This window comes from Lissotriton helveticus, chromosome 2_1 (genome assembly GCF_964261635.1).
Source record: "Lissotriton helveticus chromosome 2_1, aLisHel1.1, whole genome shotgun sequence".
Classification (NCBI taxonomy): Eukaryota; Metazoa; Chordata; class Amphibia; order Caudata; family Salamandridae; genus Lissotriton; species Lissotriton helveticus.
Genome location: NC_136059.1, coordinates 466,131,886 through 466,155,305, shown reverse-complemented (window position 1 = coordinate 466,155,305; position 23,420 = coordinate 466,131,886). Strand labels below are relative to the sequence as shown.

Here is a 23,420-nt window from a genome sequence, read left to right as displayed (position 1 = left end):
GACTGATGAGGTAGTTTATTACACCGGTGCCGAGTGGTGGGTCGTTGTGACAGCTACCTGTACATGTGAAATGTCATACAAGCCACTGAGGGTAAGATGTGTGTCAGTGGACACACTTTACAAATTTAGAAACACTTAAGATTGAGGCAGAGATCTCACAGTCTGTCTTGCCTCCATGGCGCATGATGATCTGTCTCAATTAAAACCCAAACTCAACAAATGCAATGCAAGTCACAGCAACCAATAGCCTTTGGTCTGCCATGCACACACTGGACAGTGTCTGTACCATTGCTCATCCAATGCACACATCAGTTATGATACCCTTGGTTCACTGGTAGTGGTGCATGGTGCTGGCAGAAAAAGAAAAAGGCACAAGTGTGGCTCATTTACCCAGTTGTCATGAAAAAACAACAACTCCCAAAATGCACTCTGCCCTGTGCAGGCCATATGCCACAGTGTGCCTTTTTATTCTTGATGACTGCTGCATGGACACGAAATAGGTGAATGAGGGCATGGGACAAACAATGGTATACCACTGTCTTCACTCATATCATACTCCCAGATGCATTATGCATATGATGCACTTATCAGTTCTCTGCTGCTCATGCTCCACCAGCTGAGCATGGAGGGTCGGCCAAGCTACTCGCAGAACCCTCCTGTAAAGTGGGGAGAGGCAAGGATGATGCACATGGTGCTGGGAAGACTGGCTCACCAGCTTCTCAGCCTTGTGCCAGAACCAGCATTGTAGGTCCTCCCAGCGCTTGTGGCATGCCCTAGCACTCCTGGTGTGGACTCCCTCTGCACTGCAGTGCTACCCGATGTTGGCCCTTAGCCTGGCCCGGGCTGCATTGCTCAGCTGGTGTTCTGGGTCCCCATATTTCTGAGGATATTTGGACAGCACCCCCTCAACTAAGATGTCTAATTCCCTTTCAGTGAAAGGGGGTGCTTTCTCCTCATAACCCTCAGCCATTTTGGGGAAAATTAGTTAGATGAGAGCAGCAGGATGTCAGAGGATCAGATCTGTGATAGAGGGTGACTCAGAATGAACACAAATTGGCTGTCAACAACTTATGTTATGTTATATTATGATTTATATAGCTCACAGCTGCCTCAGCAAAGAGGCATCCCGGTGCTGCCAGCATCAGAAAGAACCAAGGGCTAAGGGACCAAACCAGAAAACACATACAAAATACAGCAAAGCAATGAAGGACTAAACAGAAGGAAAGAGAAAAGTTTTGGTTGCTTTCCTGAAATCCAGCAGGCAGTCCAAGCTACGAATCTGGGGAGGCAAGGAATTCCATAGCTTAGCTGCTAGTAGTGGAAAGAGCGACCTTCGACTCGAAGACGCTTCACTCATGGGATTCTAACTAGGTGCTGTCCCAAGGAGTGCATCTGGCGAGTTGGAACATACGGGGCTAACAAGTTGACTAAGAGGCCTGGCGAAACAAGCTTCAAGATCTTAAAAGACAAGGAGACAGCCTTAAAATGGATCCGTTTGGCCATGGGTAGCCAATGCAGTCTCCGGATGTCATCCGTAGAGGGGCACTTACGCGGAAGCCCAAACAGGGCTCTAGCGGCAGCGTTTTGAACATGCTGCAAATGCATGACCTCAGCCTAATTCGCCCCCAGAAGGAGCGAACTAGCATAGTCTCGTAGAGATAGACTAGCAGATTGAACAATCAGCTGGCGCGTAGGGGCGTCAAATAAACCTCAGTAACGGCCTAAATACCCGAAGGAGCCCAAAACAGGTGCCAGACAAGTTTTTTGTATGCTCTTGGAAACTGAGGGAAGAATCCATCCATACCCCCAGGTTCGTGGCCACCATTGCTCACTCCAAAGACTCCTGTTCTTCCCTACCAGCATTACCTCCGTTTTGTTAGCATTCAGCTGGAGACAATTTGTAGTCATCCATTCTGCAACGGCAGCCAGGCCGCTCCTAACCTAGCCGCGTCCTGCGTGGAATTATCAGATAGGGCCACCACCAATTGCGTATCATCTGCATACGAAACCATGGTGAGGCCCATATTCCTGGCCACAGTTGAGAGAGGTTGAACATATAGGTTAAACAATACGGGGCTCAGCGCCGAACCCTGAGGCACACCCTGACTGATGGCATGTGCCTGGGAAAGAAACGGGGGAGCCGACACTCGGAATGATCTCTCTGTCAAGAACGATCTGAACCATTCCAGCGCTAGGCCCACAACACCCGCCGCCTCCAGACGCCGCAACAGAATCTCATGAGAGACCATGTTAAAAGCGGCACTCAGATCTGTGCCGCCATGTGACCGGAGTCAAGGATGGTCCGCAGGTGTTCTGTTACTGCCAGGAGGGCAGTCTCCGTGCTGTGGCCGGAGGGGAAACCATTCTGGGAGGGATCCAGGATGTTATTGGTGTTCAGGAACCTCGTTAGTATGTTATTAACGTGAGCCTCCGCAATCTTAGACACCCAAGGAAGATGGGAAATAGACAAAAAATCTTCCAATTTAGCCGAGTCAAGCGACATTTTTTTAAGAGATACCCTTGCTTGTTTCTACAGCACAGGGATCACAGCAGTAGAGAAAGAGGTGTTAACAACCTGGCACAAAGGGGCTAGGAAGATAGAGAGCGAGTTCCTAAACTGGGCAGGGTTTACTGTGATGTATTTCCTGTCTCTCACTTCCTGTAAATGATTTCCTGTATGGAATAATGTGTTCCTGTTCAATTTTGGAGATTACGTCCCGAGAACATAGTTTCCGGTTCCGGAGCGGCGTGTCTGCATCTGCGCATTATGGTCCGAAATTGGAAAATACGTTTTTGGCCCGTAACCTCCGAAAATGACCCAGAACACATTATTTCATACAGGAAATGTTATACAGAAAGTGGGAGACAGGAACTACATCACAGGAAATGGTTGGCAGCCATTTTATATTCATCCTGATCCATCCACAATTACTAATCAAATCCACTGCCATCCTGCTGTCCTGTTGTGGAAAAACCTGAAATGATTGGTGAGAATCATGAACATGTAACAAAAGGGGGAACAGACCATTTAATAACATTTCTGCGCAGACAGAGGGGGCTGACACAACAGCAAGCCCCAGTTTCGTTTTCTCCTACTTTGCATTACGGTACATGTAGTCCATGTAGTCCATATTGAGTGCTCATTACAAGAGTTGTGTGACGTGTTACGTAACATTGGGCTGGAGCAGTGCTGTATATCACAGACACATGTTGCCTGATTCACCCATGACATCATCACTCACATTGTGGGCCCATCATTTGTGGGGGAGGCAAATCTGTTGAGGACACAGGCCTGAGAATGAAATGGTTATAGCCTTTTGTGATTAAGTGACCCATCCTCATAAGGACCAGTTAGGTCTCTCAGAACATGTATCGTTTTTCATCTGCGTGAATAGATTTTTTAGGGACATCCACTACACTGATCGCTGGCATGGGCACATGCAGTTAGTGTGGCTTGCAAAGTAGTCTCAGGATGGAATTTATTGACACAGTCGTGTATATCCAAGTTTCATCATTGACAACAGACAGCAAACCACATTTTGTCCATGACACTACAGGATGCTCATGTGGCAACGAGCTTATCACAGACCGCCATACCCTCACCTCAGTTATGTGCAATGGCCCGGTTTCCCAGATTCAGAGCTAGCCGAGGTTCCAGAGATATGTGTAAGCCATGCATTAAAGCTATGTTGTGCAAAACACAACAGGCTAATATGATCTTGCACACAACTTTAGGGGAGTACTGCAGCACACCCCTGTACGGTCAAGACATCTGAATCATGACTTCAAAAGACCAAAAGTGCGCTCTATGGCTCTAGTCCAAATGTGTGCCCTATTGTACCTATGCTGAGGTACAGTGTTTGCATGCCTGTAAGGGGTGAGGAGATGTCGGGAGAGTGCATACCCAGCGTCGCCTGAGGAGGGTAGAAAGGGCAGTTGGTTACATTTCCTTCTTTGATTTGCACAGGACATGATCTATACTTTAGTACATGCAGTGTCTGTTGGGCCATGTATGTAGCTTTATGATTCTTATTGTACAATGGTTAATGTTGGGTGGCATTCAGACATTTCAATAACACATATCCCTCCTTTTTAGTGCTTGGTACTTACCCAGTAGCCACATGTTGACAAATTCTCCTGCAGCCATCTGCCGGTTAAGAGGTGACATGGGGAATACGAAGCTGCCATGGGTACTGCCTGAGTACACTGCATGCACATCAATGAATCTCCCACTGGCATCACAGACAGCTTGCACATTGATGGAATACCATCGGTGTCTGTTGCAGAAGATGTGTGCAATGCGGCGGGGTGGCTGAAGGGCCACATGGGTACAATCAATTGCGCCCAGCACACGTGGGAAGTGTGCAATGAGATAGAAATCTCGTGCTGCCCTATGTCTTCTGGCCAGTGTATGGGGCATTTGTATGTGGTTGTGGGCTCTAGCAGTGATGCATCTCAGTACCTGATGCAGGCACCGCGACTGACTTGCCTGGGAAATGCCCACATGGTCACTGGAGACCTTTTGGAAATACCCAGTGGCAAAGAAATGGAGAGCAGAATGGATCTTGAGATAGGCTGGTATTGCATGGGAGCAGCAGGTTACAGAGTCAAGTTCCTGCTCCCACTCACATACCATATCCAAGATGACTTCTGGAGGGCAACAGTACTTGGCCCTTACATCTTGGCTGGACATTCCAATTAGGTTGATCCTCTGTCTGAAGATCCTCTCTGCTCTCCTCCTCCTCATCAAGTAGTTTTGCCGCATGGCAAGGGGCAGAGCAACAAACACATTCAGCGACATGTTGAAAGGGTTTGTGTGTGTCTGCTCTGCATTTATACATACTACAGGACTGGGATTGGCTGCAGTGTGTCAGCTGATGCATGGTGGAGGGTGGTAGGCACTTGGACAGGTGTTTACCCTTGAGGAAAATGATCAACGGTCACAGTGCGTGTATTACGGCCTGAAATCGGAGATTCCGGGCCGTAAGCGGAGATTCCGGAACAAGAGTGGAAATTCTGGCTCGTAAGCGGAATTCCCGCTCTGGGTGCGGGAATTCCGGCCCGAGTGCGGACATAAAGTTGGAAGTCGTAAATCCATTCTGTGGATACCAAAAGTAGTAAGTTCATTCTGTGAATACCAAAAGTAGTAAGTGCATTCTGTGAATGCCAAAAGTACTACGTTCAGGATTTTGTCTTAAGTAAGTTCTGTGATTCGGGCCCATAGCAATTAATTTGGGAAAATATATTCATGGAAAAATCGGTATAGAAGAAACCTAAGTATTTCTGAATTTGGAACAAAATATAGAGTTTAGAAACAGTAGATATTTGCACATTTCCGAAATTGTGAGTACTCATACTAGCATGTGAATTATAGGTCATTTTTCAAAATGACTTCTTTTTTACACATTGTCTTTTATTTGGAAGGCAGAAATGCATCGAAAGTCAATAGGTAAGAACAGTTGCTCCACAATTCTGTGTTACCCTAAGTCTCCTGATAAAAATGGTACCTCACTTGTGTGGGTAGGCCTAGTGCCCGTGACAGGTAACGGCTCAAAACACAACGTGGACACACTTTATTTTTACAGTGAAAATTGACCCTTTTTTTGCAAAGTGCCTAGCTGTAGATTTTGAACCCTAGCTCTGCTGGCACCTAGGGAAACCTAGCAAACCTATGCATTTTTGAAAACTAGACCCCCAGGGAAATCCGGGATGGGGTGACTTGACTGGCTTTCACCAGGTTCTATTACTCAGAATCCCTTGCAAACCTAAATATTTGGTAAAAAAAAGACATTTTCCTCACATTTCTATGGTGGAAAGTTCTGTAATCTGCGTGGATCCACAAAAATCCACCTACCCCGCGTTTCCCAAAGTCTTCCGAGAAAAACGGTAGCTCACTTGTGTGGGTAGGCATTGTGCCCGCGACAGGAAACGGCCCAAAACGAAACATGGACACACCACATTTTCACAGTGAAAATGGACCCTTTTTTTGCAAAGTGTTTAGCTGTAGATTTTGAACCCTAGCTCTGCTGGCACCTAGGGAAACCTAGCCAACCTATACATTTTTTTAAATTAGACACCCAGGGGAATCCAGGATGGGGTAACTTGACTGGCTCTCACCAGGTTCTGTTACCCAGAATCCAATGCAAACCTAAAAATGTGTTTTAAAAAAACAAATTTTCCTCACATTTCTGTGGTGGAAAGTTCTGGAATCTGCGTGCATCCACAAAATTCTCCCCATCCTGTGTTTCCCAAAGTCTTCCGATGAAAATGGTACCTCACTTGTGTGGGTAGGCCTAGTGCCCGTGACAGGAAACGGCCAAAAACGCAACGTGGACATACCACATTTTCACAGTGAAAACGGGCCCTTTTTTTGCAAATTGCTTCACTGTAGATTTTGAACCCTAGCCAGGGCAGGACTGGCCATAGTGGGCACTGGGCAATCCCCTGGTCCGCCGCGTGGGTGGGCGGGTGGGGGATGGTTTTAGTCCCCTGGGGGGCGTTTTTGTTACAAAATCGGCCGAAAACCAGTCCGTCAAAGAGCTCGGCGGCACCTCCCCCGGGTGGGGGGGGGAGGGGTGCGGCCCAGCACTTTGCCAGGGCGGTTTGTGGTTCCCAGTCCCGCCCTGACCCTAGCTCTGCCGGCACCTAGGGAAACCTAGCAAACCTAAACCTTTTTGAAAACTAGACACCCAGGGAAATCCAGGATGGGGTGATTTCACTGGCTCTCACCAGGGTGCATATCAGCAAACAAACGGCGATAAATATAGCAAAGAGCTCTTAGCGCTTTTATATTTATCGCGCCTATCGCTGGAATTTATCACCCGGATAATGCGTTATCAACAACGCGTTTCTCCAGGGTGATAAATAATCCAGCAAAAGCGGCATTATACAGAAAAATCGCTGGAAATCCAGCGATATTTCCGCAGCGATAGGGGAAATCTTGATGATAGGGAGATGTGGATTCAGCCACTGAATCCACCTCCCATGTCAAAGATAGGGTAGTCATGAAAAAAGCAGACGTACAATCCCGGCGATAATAGAGGTTAGCGCTGTTTTTGATATCGCTATAGGTTTCCTGGGCCGTATTGTAAATACCGAGAAGGACAGTTAGCAATCATTTTCCATTCGTTTTTGCAGGAAACGCCTACTTTGCATTTCATTAGAGATGCAAAGTGAGGCGTGAACAAAACGGGAGCTGAATCAAGGAAACAAGCGATAGCGTGTCCTTGTAAATAATGCAATATAATTATTGATGCTTTTCGCCCAAAAACAGATGCTAAAGCGGCGATAATTATATCGCCAGCCCTTGATGATATGCCCCAGGTTCTATTACCCAGATTCCCTTGCAAACCTAAATATTTGTAAAAAAAAAAAACAATTCAATGTGAAAACTGACCCTGTTTTGGGAAAGAGCCTAACTGTAGATTTTGAACCTTAACTCCGCCTGCACCTAGGGAAACCTAGCAGACCTATACATTTTTGTAAAACTAGACACCAAGGGAAATTCGGGATGGGGTGACTTGGCTGGCTCTCACCATATTCTGTTACCCAGAATCCCTTTCAAACCTCAAAATTATTTTTTTTTAAATCACATTTTCCTCACATTTCTGTGGTGGAAAGTTCTGGAATCTGTGTGGATCCACAAAATTCTACCCACCCCACATTCCCCAAAGTTTTCTGAGAAAAAAGGGTACCTAACTTGTATGGGTAGGCATAGTGCCCGTGACAGGAAACGGCCTAAAACGCAACGTGGCCACACCACATTTTACAGTGAAAACTGAAACTATTTTGCAAAGTGCCGAGCCCTAGATTTTGAACCCTAGCTCTGCCGGAACCTAGGGAAACCTAGCAAACCTATACATTTTAGAAAACTAGACACCCAGGGGAATCCAGGATGGGGTCACTTGTTTGGCTCTCACTAGGTTCTGTAAACCAGAATCCCATGCAAACCTCAAAATTTGTCCAAAAAAACACATTTTCCTTACATTTCTGTGGTGGAAAGTTCTGTATTCTGTGTGGATCCACAAAATTCCACGCATTCCCCAAAATCTTCCGAGAAAAATGGTACCTCACTTGTGTGGCCAGGCCTAGTGCCCACGACAGGAAACGGCCCAAAACGCAACATGGACACAACACATTTTCACAGTGAAAACTGACCCTTTTTTTGCAAAGTGCCTAGCTGTATATTTTGAACCCTAGCTCTGCCGACACCTAGGGAAACCTAGCAAACCTATACATTTTTTAAAACTAGACACCACGAGGAATCTAGGATGGAGTGACTTGCCTGGCACTCACCAGGTTCTGTTCCCAGAATCCCTTGCAAACCCCAAAATGTGTAAAAAAACACATTTTCCTCACATTTCTGTGGTGGAAAGTTCTGGAATCTGTGTAGATCCACAAATTCCACTCAGCACGCATTCCCCAAAGTCTTCCGAGAAATTTGGTTCCTCACTTGTGTGAGTGGGTCAAGTACCCGTGAGCGGCAAGGGCCCAAAGCCTATTGAGGCGACTTCAAAATTACCACGAAGCTGCGCGAGGACAAGATTCGATACAGATGGACCTACCCCTTTGGGCCGAGCTTCGAGCTCAACAACAAACAGCGCCATATCACCGACCTGAAGGATGGCTTGGAGCTCCTAGGCCTCGCCTCCGAGGAGTCAGACCTTGGCTGCCGCACACCGCAAGGAACCATGCAGGAGGGCTCCACGATTTCCCCCTGGACTACAAGCTCCCGTAGAAACCGCAGGTAACATACGAGACCTTCATCTTCTCAACATGACTCTCGGAGGGACAGCGGGATGGGGTGGCCCTAGTGCCTCATCATTGAAGTGAGACAATAGACACTCTCTAGAGGCTCAGTGATGGTGCTGCCACCCGTTGTTGCCCCTATTTGTTGCGAAACCGTTTGCTTATCACCGTGAGCCACTTGGGAGACTGCATTCTGGATCACCACTCTTCACTGCTCGAAACACCCTGTAGACCCGTCGCCGCGCTGATCTGCTTCTTGCACGCTGTGGTGAGAACCTCTGCCCTCCGATGAGGTAAGACATACATACGTTGCACCCGGGATCCGGGGGCGGCTTGACACTAGCTCCCTCTCGCTGCGGCTCAGGCCTGGGCCTGGGTGCCCTTGGGCACCACACTCCGCTGTGAACTTGTACCTCAATCTTGGGCAGACACAGACGGACTAGTGAACTGTCTCATGGAACATTCCTGTCGATGGGGGCTAAGACACCATACTTGTATACGTTGACCCTCTGAACTGCTGACACTCTTGTAGCCGTTCGAGTATACTCTCTTGAGTTCTTGAGTTCAGTTCGGGACGGGCGTGGACGGGGACCTTGGTTGTATCGGCCCCCTGTGTTCCCGTGGAGTTTTCCTTCCCCAGCCGGGGACATGGTAATGGTTGCATTAACATGTTTTACACTGGCTGGCAGGAGCTTTAGATTATGTCTCGCTCCTCAGGGCTATACTGAAAGCCCCAGCATGTATAGTCAAGCTTTAAAAGCCCAATTAGATTACCTCACACTTTCCTCAGGTAATATATTGCTCCAATATGTTGACGACCTTCTCATTGCTTCTGACAATGAAGAGGGTTGCAAAGACAGCACAGTCAAATTGTTATTGCATTTGGCACATCATAGACATGAAGTGTCCCTTCCTAAATTTCAATATTTTCGACAGGAGGTCGCCTATCTAGGTCACCTAGGGCCAGACGTAGGTAATTCATTTTTACCACCTCTTAAATACCGAATTTTACCGATTTGGTATTTAAGAAGTGGTAAATATGAAGGGGGGAGATGTAGGTATTTCCAGATGCGGAAATACCGAATCGTTAAGATTCGGTATTTACCGAATCTGGAAATACCGAATCGGTATTTCCTATTGATTCCTATGGGCTGTGAAGCCCATAGGAATCAATGGGCAATACCGATTCTGTAATTACAGAATCGGTAAATACCGATTTTAGCAAGGGTGCAGGGGGTGTCACTTTGACACCCTCTGGCACCCCTGTTTTAGGCTTGTGTGCCATGTGGCACACATACATGCCCTAAGGGCATGTATGTGTGCCACATGGCACAGGTGTACATGCACAGATGTGCATGTACACCTGCATCGGTATTTTACCATGCAATTGTATTGCATGGTAAAATACCGATTTTCAAAGCCCTGTGTCAATGTGCAACTTGGCACCTACATACCGAAAATGCATTTTCGGTAATTTTACCGACCGGTATATTTACCGATTCGGTAAAATTACCGAAAAGGCCTGTTTTTTTCCCCCTACATCTCAAAATCCAATTACCGGTCGGTAACGGCCGAATTCGCCCGTTACCGACCGGTAATTGGCCACCTACATCTGGCCCCTACTGTCCAAGGAGGGTAGGAGATTGACACCTGAGCGCATTGGTGCTCTTTTTAAAATACCTACCCCCAAAACTCAGAGGGCGGTGCGCGCTTTCATTGGCATTACTTCCTATTGTCGTCAATGGTCCTAACTATTTGTTATTGATAAAGCCCCTGTTAGCACTAACCACTAAAGATGTTCATGAACCCCTGCCTTGGACGCATGAATGTATGCAGTCTTTTGAGCAATTAACAGTCGCACTTTGCTCTGCTCCTGTGCTTGGCACACCTGATTATGCGAAGCCGTTTGTTTTGAATGTACTTGAGACGGCCGGTTGTGCGCTTTCTGTCTTAACACAGGCCTTTGGAGGTAAACAACGGGCATGTGCGAAGATAGCAGAAGATCGAAAGATGATGCATCGTGAACACTTTACTACATTGACCAGAGTCCTTAGGGGCGACACCGCCGGTGTGTGAGTAGTGTGCGACCCCACCCCCATTTGTAACTTTAAAGCTCCCGTAAGCAGTGGGCTGACGAGCCAGGGATCCCGCACCTACGCGCCTGAGTGGTACTATACCTGGCAGATATTGGCAGCCATCGGCAACCCCAGTACACGGCCTATCCCTGCTGACGAGGGGTGATACCCCGAAACACGTGTCCAGGGATGGCGAAGACAGCGAAGATAGCAGAAGATCGAAAGATGATGCATCGCGAACACTTTACTACATTGACCAGAGTCCTTAGGGGCGACACCGCCGGTGTGTGAGTAGTGTGCGACCCCACCCCCATTTGCTTATTTTTCTGCTTTGCTTGATCCTGTTGCCAGAGCCCTCCAGTGCTGTCTAAGAGCGGTCGCGGCTGTGGCCGTCTCAATAAAACAATCGGCTGGGTTTGAACTTGATACTGACTTCACAGTTATGTTGCCCCATGCTGTGGATACCCTTTTGAATAAGACCAAGAAGGAGCACCTTTAACAGTGCGCCCCGCATATCACGATAAAAAGATGTGCCACCCTGAACCCAGCCACGTGTCTACCCCTCCCTTCTGAGAGGGAGGAAATTGACATACATAATTGTATTTTGTGGACAGAGGAGGAGACGAAGGGACGAGTAGACCTGACTGATGTTCCCTTATCTGGCCCGCAAGGGGAACTATATGTCGATGGCTCTTGTTTCAAGTTACTAGATGGCACTACAACAGCTGCGTATGCAATAACAACACTACACACTGCAGTTGAGACATCACAAGTTGCCATTCAGTCGGCCCAAGCTGCAGAGCTCGTTGCCCTTATTTGAGCTTGTGAGTTGAGTGAGGGACTGGCTGTCAACATCTATACTGACAGCCAGTATGCCTTAGGAGTTGCCCATAATTTCGGACGGCTCTGGGCAGAAAGAGGTTTTCTCACTTCCCATGGGATGAGGATTCAACAAGGCCCCCTGATACATAGACTTTTGTCAGCCTTGACACTTCCCCAGAAATTAGCTGTAGTTAACTGTAGCACCCACTAGGCAATAACACATGATGTGAGCAGAGGGAATGCATTTGCCGATTAGACAGCTAAGGAGACAGCTTGAACAAGAATGAAAAGGATGTTTGTAGCAGGTCCAGCTAGGTGGGTGCCAGAGGTTACCATGTTTGAGGACACGTTGGTAAAAGTCAAGGAGATTCAGAGTGAGGCAACGATGGAGGTATTAGCAATATGGCAGGAAAGCCCTGCACGTTTAGACGAGGATGGGTGTTGGACTGATAAGTCAGGAAAGCAGAGATGGATGTTACCAGATGCATATGTTCTTCCCGTGGTTACCATGGCTCACGGGCCGACCCATATCAGTGCGAAAGGCATTTGCAAGTTGTTAGACCCCGTGTGGCAAAACGACAACATCCCAAAAACAGCCGCCCATTTGGGTAAATATTGTATTGTGTGTATGATGCACAATCCTGGGAAGGGGACCCCAACACCACCTAGTAATTTTGCACCTCCTGCTTTTCATTTTGAAGTTCTCCAAATAGATTTAATTGAGATGGACAGGGTCAACAATTTGAAATATGTGTTGGTGGTTGTTTGCGCATTCAGTAAATGGGTTGAGGCGTACCCCACTAAAGAAAATACTGCCATGACCACTGCAAAGGTGCTCCTCAAGGAGTTCTTTCCTCTCTTCGGCTTGCCCCATTTGATTTGGAGTGACAACGGAAGCCACTTTAATTCAAGAAGGATACAGTTGGTTTGCGAGCGACTCCACATCAAACAAAAGTTCCATGCTGCGAACCACCCCAGTCAGGGGCCTGGTTGAGAAGTACAAAGGTACTCTCAAACTGAAGTTGGCAAAGATCCAGGAGAGTATACGGTTTTAATGGCCAGATGCTTTATCATTAGCCCTCTTGACAACAAGAACAACAGCCCAATCCAGACCAGGCTGTCACCCTATGACATTGTGTTCAGGCACCAGGCGAATATCTGGGGCGTCCTATGCACCAAAATGTTTACTGAGTTTAAATACCCTCTGTTGTTGGACTATCTGTAAGAGTTCACTAAAAATCTGTGTTCTATTCACCAACAGATCCAGGATACCCTACTGCCTGCACCTGAGGGGCCCGGACACGATCTTCGGCCTGGGGATTATGTCATAACTCGCAACTTTCAACACAAGAAAGCCTTGGAGCTGAGGTCGAAGGGGCCAGTATAGGTGCTCCTTGCCACCCAAAGCACAGTAAAAGTTGCCAGCCCAAAGATCGGGATTCACCTACAGCACTGCCGCCGGGTACCTCTTCCCCTGCCTTATGACCAATGGGCCCTTGAAGGTATCAGGGATTTTGAGGGGGAGCAGGTGCCCCGCTTCGTCCCCTTCTCGGATGCCCAGCTGACTTGGACCCAAACTGAGGAGGAGAATAAGGCAGTGTTGAATGAAATAAGGGCCATCCAGGAGTCCCGTTCTTCTGGCACATATATGCTTGAGTCCCAGTCCATTGGCCCCTCTGTGTCTGAGTCCCCTGATCCCCTCTTTCCCAACCCCTCTGTGCCTGGAGTGACCAGGTACAACTTGAGTCCTTGAAGGAAGAACGGTGCACCAAAGAAGTCAGACTAGTTAGTGACAGACTGTATTAGTTAGGGTGCACTATGCTGCAGTACCAACGCGGTTAGTTCAGGGGAAGGTGCAATTGGTGCACCGTTCGAACGTTGGACAGGACAGATTGAATGTGCTCCTCGGACGGGGGTACATTATCCTGAGCAACGTGGGATTTCCTTCAAGAGCTGGTCCGACAGCTCCACCGCCAGTGCTCAACAGCGCCAACGTAGATGAAAAATAGGAGTCTGCCAGCGAGGTTCTAACGAACACTGGGAACTTTCCCTTCTTGCCCCTAGTCTGCTTGCATTCTTTCCCTTGATTTCACAATGTACCAGTTTGGTCGACCCATTTCCCAAGAAGAGCAGCCATTTGCAGCCACGGTTCAGAGCAGAATGAGTCTAGTTGGCCTAGTAGTTGGTCCATAAAGAGTAAAATAGTTTTCATAGTGATTGTTGTGATATTTTTAATAACTGTACTTGGAATAGCATGGTTCTTGGAGGAGAAATACCCAGTGCATTCCCTAATTGGTACAACACCTGTTCCCCCCCAAACACATGTATGTTACTTTGACCCCTCTCAAAGGGGAATATCACGAAACGTATGTTGACTATGTATTCTTGCAGATGTTGCACCAGGCACACACTACGTTTAATGTTACAGATAGGTGGATATGCAGACTTCTGCCCTCAGTAACACATAAAAGTGACAACCTGATTTCAATGCCATTTTCATATTTAGGGAGCTGTGAGGGTTGGTTCAAATTGTTTACTATAGGTTATATTCATTATCACTCCTCTACTAGGGATATGACAACAGCTGATTACCACACAGTTTTGGAATATATACGTGTCCATCAGGATTTACTCCAGGAAGGTAATGGGCCTCTGATACATTGTCTCCGACAGCTTGTATTAACGTAAAGGAGCAGAAGAAAAATGCAACATGGCTTCAAATTGAAATGTCGGATTTCCATGGGTTCAATGCTACTGCATATTTCATGTTTTCAGTCTCGTAATATTACCACGGATAAAGCAATGCCAATACCAATAGTTAACACGACAGCTGATTTTTGTGTTCCGGGAATAAGTCCGGTCAAAGTAGGAGAGAGAATTACACCAACATTTTGAACACGAGTAGTAGTCCGCCTTTCCTCCCACCACATAATGTTTATTTTGTCTGTGGGTCTCACGCTTATGTTTGGCTTCCAAGGGGATGGTCAGGTACTTGTTATCTTTCCTGCCTTCTTCCCACAGTGTATATACCATAGGGATAGGAGTGCATACTCTGCCTTGAGTTAGAAGGGTAATAAACACAAAAGATATAGATCAGACACATACCACTTTGCAACAGTTCACGGACACAATGAAGGGTATCGTACCTTTTTGGGGCCCCATGTCTAACAGCCTCAATATCCGTTGCCTCACACGAGTAGTAGAGGGGGTCATTAATACCACAGCTGGTATTTTGACAAATATTACAGCTGAGCTCCAGGCTACGAGGTTCATTGATTTACAAAACCGGATGGTGTTAGACGTCATCCTTGCTGTCGCGTCATTGACAGTATTTGCTGTGTGTATATACCAGATCACGCCCCTAATGTATACTTTGCCATTCAGAAGTTGCACAAACTTGCATCTGAAATCTACTAGGAGAATGGTACTTTGTCCCTCTCTGGATGGTTCTGGGGTCTGTTCGCGTCCTGGGGTTGGAAGATCCTCATTTTCTTAGCTATAGTTGCTGGCCTACTCGTTACCTGTTGCCTGAGCATACATTGTTGTCTGCTTTTTAAAAAAAATTGGTTTTATTGATTTAGTCAAGTAAACAATGCAGTATCAATAAAAGCATGTAATAACAGACACAGTATGTAGGAATATGAATCATGGTCTTGTCTTTCAGTAGCAAAACGTGGCATTGGGAAGTAGTCGCATAGTCCAGAATATCTTTGTCGTGTCCCTTCCATCCACATCGCAGTGGGATAGTTCTTACTGCATGAGTAACATGAATCTTGGCAACCACTACACATTGGGCAAGGAAATAATCAATATAGCAGTGCATAACCGCTACATCCCAGTGTTGATGTGTGAGGTAAGGTATTATGTCACTACGTGTTATGTAGGGGGAGGAGATAAAGAAGGCTACCCAGCATATATCCCGTAAGTACTCCATATACCCCTTGTATAAGAACCTCTATGGTGCTGTTGTTTCCGGAGTGTCAGCCGAGGCATCTTGTGGGTGCAAGAGAAGGTAAGTTGTACGGGCCCCCAATGTCTTTAGGCCTCGACTTCCGGGGAAGTAAGTCTGCATAGTTAGTCAATTGCTCCTGGCAGTATATTAAGTCAGTGAGCCATTCTTTAAACTTTGGCGCTCTTTCTCTACCTCATCAGCAGGCTATGTGGCGCTTAGCCATCAAGAGAACAATAGCGAGATATCTACGATATGGCTTAAGGAGAAGTTTGGTGTAGCCTAACAAGGCTTTCAGGGGAGAGTGCTCAAGAGTGAGCGCTGTCATCTGTTCCATGGCATCGGAGACCTGTCCCCAATATTCATGCACCCCCGGACAGTCCCAGGCCAAATGGAGGAAGTCAGTTCCTGGGGCACCAAACCGTATATTCTTCATTCCCTTGGGGTTCAGATAAAGTACTAAACATTGTGGTCCCCACTGAGTTATCGATATCAATAGCCATGTTTTTAAAAGACGAAGATACCGCTTTGTGAATTGAGTTTGACATGGAGGTAGACAAAAAAATAGAAGCTCATCTCAAAAACATAATCTTCCTCTATTTCTCCATTATTAACATTATGGTTCTGGTTATTATTGATATTACTGATAATGTCAATATGCCCTTGACAAGGAACACCCTCAAAGCAGAAATTTAAAGACACACAACATTCTGTTGAAGAATAGGACAAAATGTCCACAAATGTTTAAAGATGCACCAAGGCTTTTCCCAAATGGTTACAGAATTTTTATAAGCAACCTGTTCCTTTTCTGGTCGCTCAGTTTTTGGAATGAATAAAAAATATATTCTTGACGCCATTTTTGCAAATGCACTGCTCCACAATTCTTTAGAGCAGGCACATGATCATTAAGGCTCATGGACTCAAATCCTTAATCTTCAGAGCAGTGCTTCATTTGAGCCGTTGGTTTCAGGTGCTTAGCACAGGCACTTCATTTTCAACCCAGGCACTTACGACAGTCTGACACCTGGTGGCTAGTTTAGAGACGAAGGCAAAAAAAGTTGTTTATTAATTCAATTTTCATTTAAAAACGACTAATACCTGCTGTCAAAGCCCTTCTTGTAGCTTCAGGGACCTAGTAGTCTGAAGCGTCACATTTGCAGAAGTGTGATGGTTAGTCTTTGCGTTGGTACTGTCATTAGTAGCACTGGCAAGGGCAATGGGTGGTGCAAGCTGCAGTGGACCCCAGACGAGAGCACTGGCACTTACTTTTGTTTCCAAACGAAGCAGTGCTTCAGAGTAAGAGCCTAATGCTTTAATCATTTAGGGCATACGGGACCTGCAAGCACCAGCATGGTTTTGGTACATGCAATGAACACTCAAATTCTCTGTAATTGATAAACAATCTTACTAAAGTTAAATTACAATGTAACAACCGGAAACCGGCCTGAAAGGCAGCCTGGCCCATAAAACAACCCATTTCTTCCAAGCGTGCACAGTTATAATGAGTCTGCTGAAGGCAACAATATTTCAAAATGACACGCTGTTCGGCTGCTGAACGCTCATGTTTAAAGAAAGCAGCACTTGGTACAAATTACCAGACATATTTCATTGCAATGTTCAACTGAAGTGTTCAGAGAAAAGGCAATTTAGCAGCCACAAATAATGATGCTTGCCCCAAGTGCCAGTTTTAACATGCATTTTTTGGAATACACACATACAAAAATAATACATTTAATACCCAAAATGACAAAAGCGCTCCAAATAAAAGCATTTTAATACCAGGCCTCGACAAACACTTAACTTTAGTAGCAAGTAAAGCGGAAGTTCGCGATTGACTGCCCTTACTTATAGTGCTGGGTGTGTTTCTTCTGTGTTGTTACTTGCTGCCAAGGTGAGCAGGATTATTGGAAATAAAGTTCTGCTTTGAATCGGCTACTTCAAATAAATAGCAATAATAGAGATTGCACAATAGTGCTTCTTGTCTTGTAATAAACAGTAGCGGCTTCTAAAGGGCAGTAGTGGGGAGGGGGGGGCTTTAAAAAAAGAAAAGGTGTGGAAGAAAGAAAATTTCACTTACGTTCCTCTCCTCGTCTCTCTTCCGTCCTCTTCCGTCGACAAAGCAGGAAGTACCCAGTCTCCCAGACTCCCCTTGCCAATCACGTTACATCAGTGTTGTGATTGGTCTGAGCGCCGTGATTCGGCGCTCAGAGAGGGATAGGGAGGCTGTGCATGTGTTCCACCCAGGCTGTGCAATACAGAAAGTGGATAACATGCAAAGTGCACATGAGGGTTTGGCTAGCCCAAGACGGCTGGTCAAACCATCATGCACACTTAAGGGAGTGAACAGGCACCCCCCTCGACTAGGGGAGGGGCGTCCTTAGTTGCGCCGCAGGACTGAGCCTCCTCCGGGAGCCAGAGAAGGAGGTGGGATGGCAGATAATGAAGGGCTGGCTGCAAGGGAAACGAAACTTATAGGAAACGAAACGTACCAGAGGTATTTAAGGCTGTGATCCAGGGGTTTCGTTCTCTTTGTCCCCTCGGACCACAGCCTGGCTGCAGGCACGTCGTCGAGAGTGTAGTCGATGTGGATCAAGGTTTCTGCAGGGCTGAGTCGGAGGGGGCCTGGTGTAGCTATACATTTTGAGATAAGTATGTATTTTAGTTCGGTATGTCGGTGTGCTGCGCGTGGCATCGTAGCTGTAGGTTAAACTACAAGTTTGTCTGATAAAGGTATTAAGCGCACAGGGTCGCTTCTAGGCGATATATGTTTAAACAAGGATTTTACGTTGTTGTGCACTTTGTAGGGCATTATGCTATTATTACATTCTAAGACTTCTTCGCGCTTTGTGTAGGGCAATATGCTATTATTTTTACATTCTTAGACTTGTTCGCGCTTTGTGTAGCTTTGAAGTGGGAGACGCACCTCACAGAAAGATGTGGCTTGTGGTGCGAGGCGTCCCACTGCCATATGCAGGGGACGCGCCTTTGTTCTGTCTGCACAGCGGGGGTCGTAAGTTTAGGAGAAGGGCTCCGGGTCACGTTGGTGACTTCAAGATCCGGAGAGGTCGCCGTGAGATGAAGGGGGCATCGGGAACCCGGATGTTGGGCTGGGCCTGCCTCCACGCAGTTGTTGGTCAATGTTTGGCAGTGCAGATGAAAGTAGCTTACCTGTAGGAGTCAATGGGCCGTCCAAATGCATTGAGAGGCCACGCAAGGGTAGGGCAGAGCGCAAGTGGGCGCCATTGGGTGTTAGGCTCGAGGAGTGATTTTCAGTTTGATTTCACGCGGGAGTGAGGCTGTGCCCGAGTGTTATGGGGACGGGCCCTCGGAGCAAGGGCCCTCGTTTTTGGCACCAGGGAATCCGGCTTCGTGCCTTGGGGGGGGGGGCCTAGCAATATTGCAATTCCTTGCTTTCTTAATTTCTGAGAATGCCTTTCAAGCAATTTTAAACATTTATCGGCGCGCTTGTCGTTAAACCACGCTCTTCTGTTGTTCCCGTTATTCTGTGTTCACACATTATTTTGTATTTGTATTTTTATATATTTCTAAAGCGCAAACAATCGCTCAGGAAGGAGCATACTGGCGCTGAACAAACAGTGTGCATAAATCAGGAAGGTTAGGAGTCTAAATAAGGGTCATTACATGATCATCAGGGAGTGAATAAATCCATGTTTTGAGTTGCTTTCTAAATTGGTTTTCCTGAGTGAGGGATCTGAGATGGTTAGGAATTGAGTTCCAAGCTTTGGCAGATAGAAAGGATAGAGACTTGCCTCCTTTAGTTTTATATTTGAATTTTGACAGTTTAATCAGGTTCTGACCTGAGGATCTTACGGTCCTTGTCGGATTGTAGTGGGGGAATCGTTTAATAAGGTAGGTCGGGCCGATACAATTGAATGCACGGAAGGCTATAGTTAAAATTTTAAACAATATTCTTTTTGGGAGTGGCAGCCAATGAAGGGTTTTAAGGGCGGCCGAGGCTGATGATCTCCTGAGTAACTTGAGAACAAGTCTAGCCGCTGCGTGCTGCACGCCTTGGAGCTTTTTGAGGGGGGGGTTTCTTTTTCACACCTGCCATCAGACCATTGCAGTAATCGAGACGTGCAAGGATTAAGGCCACAGCCACTGCCTTTCTTGAGTCTATGGGTAGGAAGTCGAAAAACTTTTTCAGAGATTTAATGATATTGAAACAACATCCTGCAACATTCCTGACATGCTGGTCAAAGGATAATTCGGCGTCAAATATAACGCCTAGATTCCTCGCTGATACCACTGCATGGGGCGGCGCAGGGGTGTCCTCAGGCCACCATTTGCTGGGGCAGAATTGGGGGTTTTTACCCATAGGGAGGATTTCCGTCTTACTGGTGTTACATTTGAGGTGGTTTAGATCCATCCAGCAGAAGACATCTCTTAGACACTTTTTTAAGTTCCGCTCAGCATCTGTGGAATTGTTCTCCAAAGGAACAATAAGCTGAGTGTCATCGGCATATGATGTCACTAATATGCCGTATGACTCAATTAAAGAGATGAGAGGGACCATGTAGATGTTGAACAATAATGGGCTTAATATTGAGCCCTGCGGGACTCCAGAGTGTACCTTTTTCTCTTTAGAGAGAAAAGTGCCTAAGGAGATGGTCTGGGATCTGTCTGCTAAGAAGGAAATTATCCAATCCAAAGCGGTATCTGTTATTCCTATATCCATGAGCCTGTCTATCAATAGGGAGTGGGAGATGGTATCGAACGCCGCCGTGAGATCTAATAAGATCACAAAGGCATTCTTCCCTTCATCTTCACATTAGAGTTAACATTTCTGAAAATTATATCGCGATATTCAGTTCTCTGCTCATGTACTGATGCAAACATAGTTTAGGGTAGGTGAGCTGCCGAAGGACTCGAGAGCATTGGTTACAAAGTCGCAACATAAAATAAAAAGTACCCATATTACAATATCAACTTTGCACAATGTCCGGCGTATGTAATATTCCTACTCACTGGATCGTATGTTAAACGTTGCAAACCGGGCTTACTTTTGAAACCCAGAATTCAAATCTGGGACTAGTAGGCTGTTTGGTGCTCCTGTGTATGGCTTGTATCACCTGAAAGTTGCGTGGATTTATGCAACATGCTGTCTACGCCGCTGAGCTAACCATGTTGAACGGCGGTGATTTGTACTTTGGGCACAGATTGAAGTTGCGTTGGTACTCGATAACGGCCGTTAAAAAAAAAAAAAACTTTACATATCACTGAGCAAGATTTCCTAGAAATCGGAGCTGTTGTCAATAAATTCCTTTCTAATGTGGAGTAGAGGTTGTGGTCTTACGGCTAAAGTGATTGACTTCAAAGCGGGGAAACAGGGTTCGAGTCTAGGAACCGATGCTCAACATCCTGTGATCCTGGGCAAATAACTTAATATCCCCGTGCCTAACAAAAGGAATGTGTCCTCATGTAACAAAATATGTGCGCACGAAAAGCGCTCCAATACACAATGTTTCCGTTCTATTCGCGATGTGCAACAATAGTTGGGCGATATGTAGGGCGTCCCGTGCCAGATATGGTTAGTACATGCCGGCTTTGAGTGGTTTTCAGTGGGCTTACCGCGTTATTTCAATGTTTAGTACATACCTGCTTTGAGGGTTTGTCAGTGTGAAGAAATGTAATCTTCATTCTCAGGGAATACTTACTAATAGAAAAAAGAACTTGGCACAGAAGCTGGAAATATGAAAAGACATCTTTATTAAATTTAATAGGTGAGGCCACGTCACACAGAAGCCGTAGCAACTGAATGAGGTAGTCTGAAGAGTACAGAAAACAGAGGCCTTTTATATGCTTAGGGTTACAAACTTCAGCATACAAGTAAGGGGCAGTCCTAGCTTTTGCAAGCATAACATTCCTTCTTACACAAGCCGGACAAACCCATAATAAAAGTGAGGAAAAACAGCCCAATTTACAACCGATGCCCAGGCTGCTGGCACACGACGCCTCTTAGTTCCCATTTTTACCAGTTACCAAATAAAGAGACGGGCGCTGGAAGCGGGAGTGCAAGAACAGAGTTTTATTTTTCATGAGGAGAGCTTGTCATTTCGGCCATACGCACAATGTCTTCAAGAGGTGCTCTAACAAGTTTCTCTGAGGCTCCGTCTTTTATACACAGGTTTATGATGCACAAACATTCCTTATTGCAATAAAGAAACTTTGAAGTATGAAAAGGCATGTTTGGAATCCCAGCTTCAGGCCTATTCCCACACCAGTCGCTCGGATGTCATTTCCCCTCCCAAATGTAACATGTGATTGTAATCTTGCGGCCGGACATTCCAACAGGACACGAGGGCAAGGGGGGGGTGGTCAGATCTAAGGTTGGGCACGCGATAAGATCGGACACTTCGGTTGGTGTATCACGTTTTGCTATGCGGGGCCAGGGGGAGTACATCCATGAGGCTTTGTTTTATGACTTGGGACCGGGTCGAGAGGCCAGGTGTAGCCGGGGGGGGGGGGGTCATCAGAAGAGGGGAAGGGTGTTCCTGGGAGGAATGCAGGGGGTGTCGGTCAGGCAGGGGTGTCACTTTTAGAGCGGGGTCGCGCAGAGGGAGAGGGTTTTATGGCCTATGCATGAGAGACCGGGGGCTGTCGGGGATGCTTGCGTGGCTGGGGAGTGAGGGGGAGAGAGAGACGCTGGCTATCGGGAGTGGGCAGAGAGGTCTTGGTGCCTGAAATGGCTGTCGTGTACGTGCGTGTATGGGCCTATTCTGGCGAGATGATGCGGGCAATGCTTCGCGGTATTCGTTCTGCTTACAGCGAGGGGTATGGTGAACACAAATGAACGCCGCTTATGTACATATACATTGTCATTTTCCACAAAAGGACCACAACCCATATCATAAACAGACCATAAAAGAAGGAACAGAAAACAGATAAGAAGCAGGATAAGGGGTGTGTGTGTGCATACCAAACTCTACAATGTCTTTGATCCTCAATATTGATCAGCTAAAGGGCAGGAACTGGTTTAACAAGGTCAGCTTCAGGCAACAGGGTCAGTTCACTCAGGTCAAACAGGAGTCAGCATGAACTCGAGCTAAGGTGTACAAGTCCTTAAAAGACTAGTTCAGCCACAATCATTGGCCTATGTGAGGGCAACCACAAAATGGCTGCCATACACAAAATGGAACCCACGGGTTCAGAATTCACAGAACCTCAGACCCTCCTTTTGCCCTTACATAGGCAATCACTCAGTCTGTGTCTGAATCGATGTCAATATTATCCGTTATTCCCTTCACTAAGGCATTATTACTCTAGTTATCTTTCATGGAACGCAAGGGATATGCCCATACAGACCCATTGTAACTAAATGACAGAACCAAATAGGGAATACCTCTATCTGTAGTATGTGGCATAAGACCACACACCCAACAATTAGTTGTGTTCATTACTAACTGGTGTTGATGCAGAAGCTGTACTAAGGAATTATTAGTAAACTCTGACCTGCTAACCAGTTCATGTTCAGATAAAATATGGAAAGAATGCGTAGAAGTAGTAGTAGGAAGAGACATAGGTTGGGAGGTGGGTACAGATGTCAATTGGGTAGCAAAAACAATCCAAACCACAAAAGACAACGTCATGCTTAAAAATACTAGAAAACATGGTATTAAGAACATATGGACAACAGGAGACGGCAATGACCACTATTACAAACAAAAGTATCATTTTTCAAAACTCTAAGCAGAAAGCAAATCCTAAAATAATCTAGTAACATTTTTTATGGCTCCTATGCATTTCAGTAACTTATTATATGTTCAGGTGAAACAGTGGTGATCCTTATTAATGCTCTCAGATGA

At 46.3% G+C, this 23,420-nt stretch overlaps 1 long non-coding RNA gene across 1 annotated transcript in view; it reads left to right on the top strand.

The window, feature by feature from the left end:
• LOC144819385 (uncharacterized) overlaps positions 1-13,782 on the top strand; it is a 189,510-nt gene extending 175,728 nt beyond the window's left edge. Inside the window, exon 3 of the long non-coding RNA XR_013607331.1 lies at positions 12,907-13,782. This is a non-coding gene — a long non-coding RNA (uncharacterized LOC144819385). The remainder of the gene's footprint in view (positions 1-12,906) is intronic.
• The last annotated feature ends 9,638 nt before the right edge of the window (positions 13,783-23,420 follow it).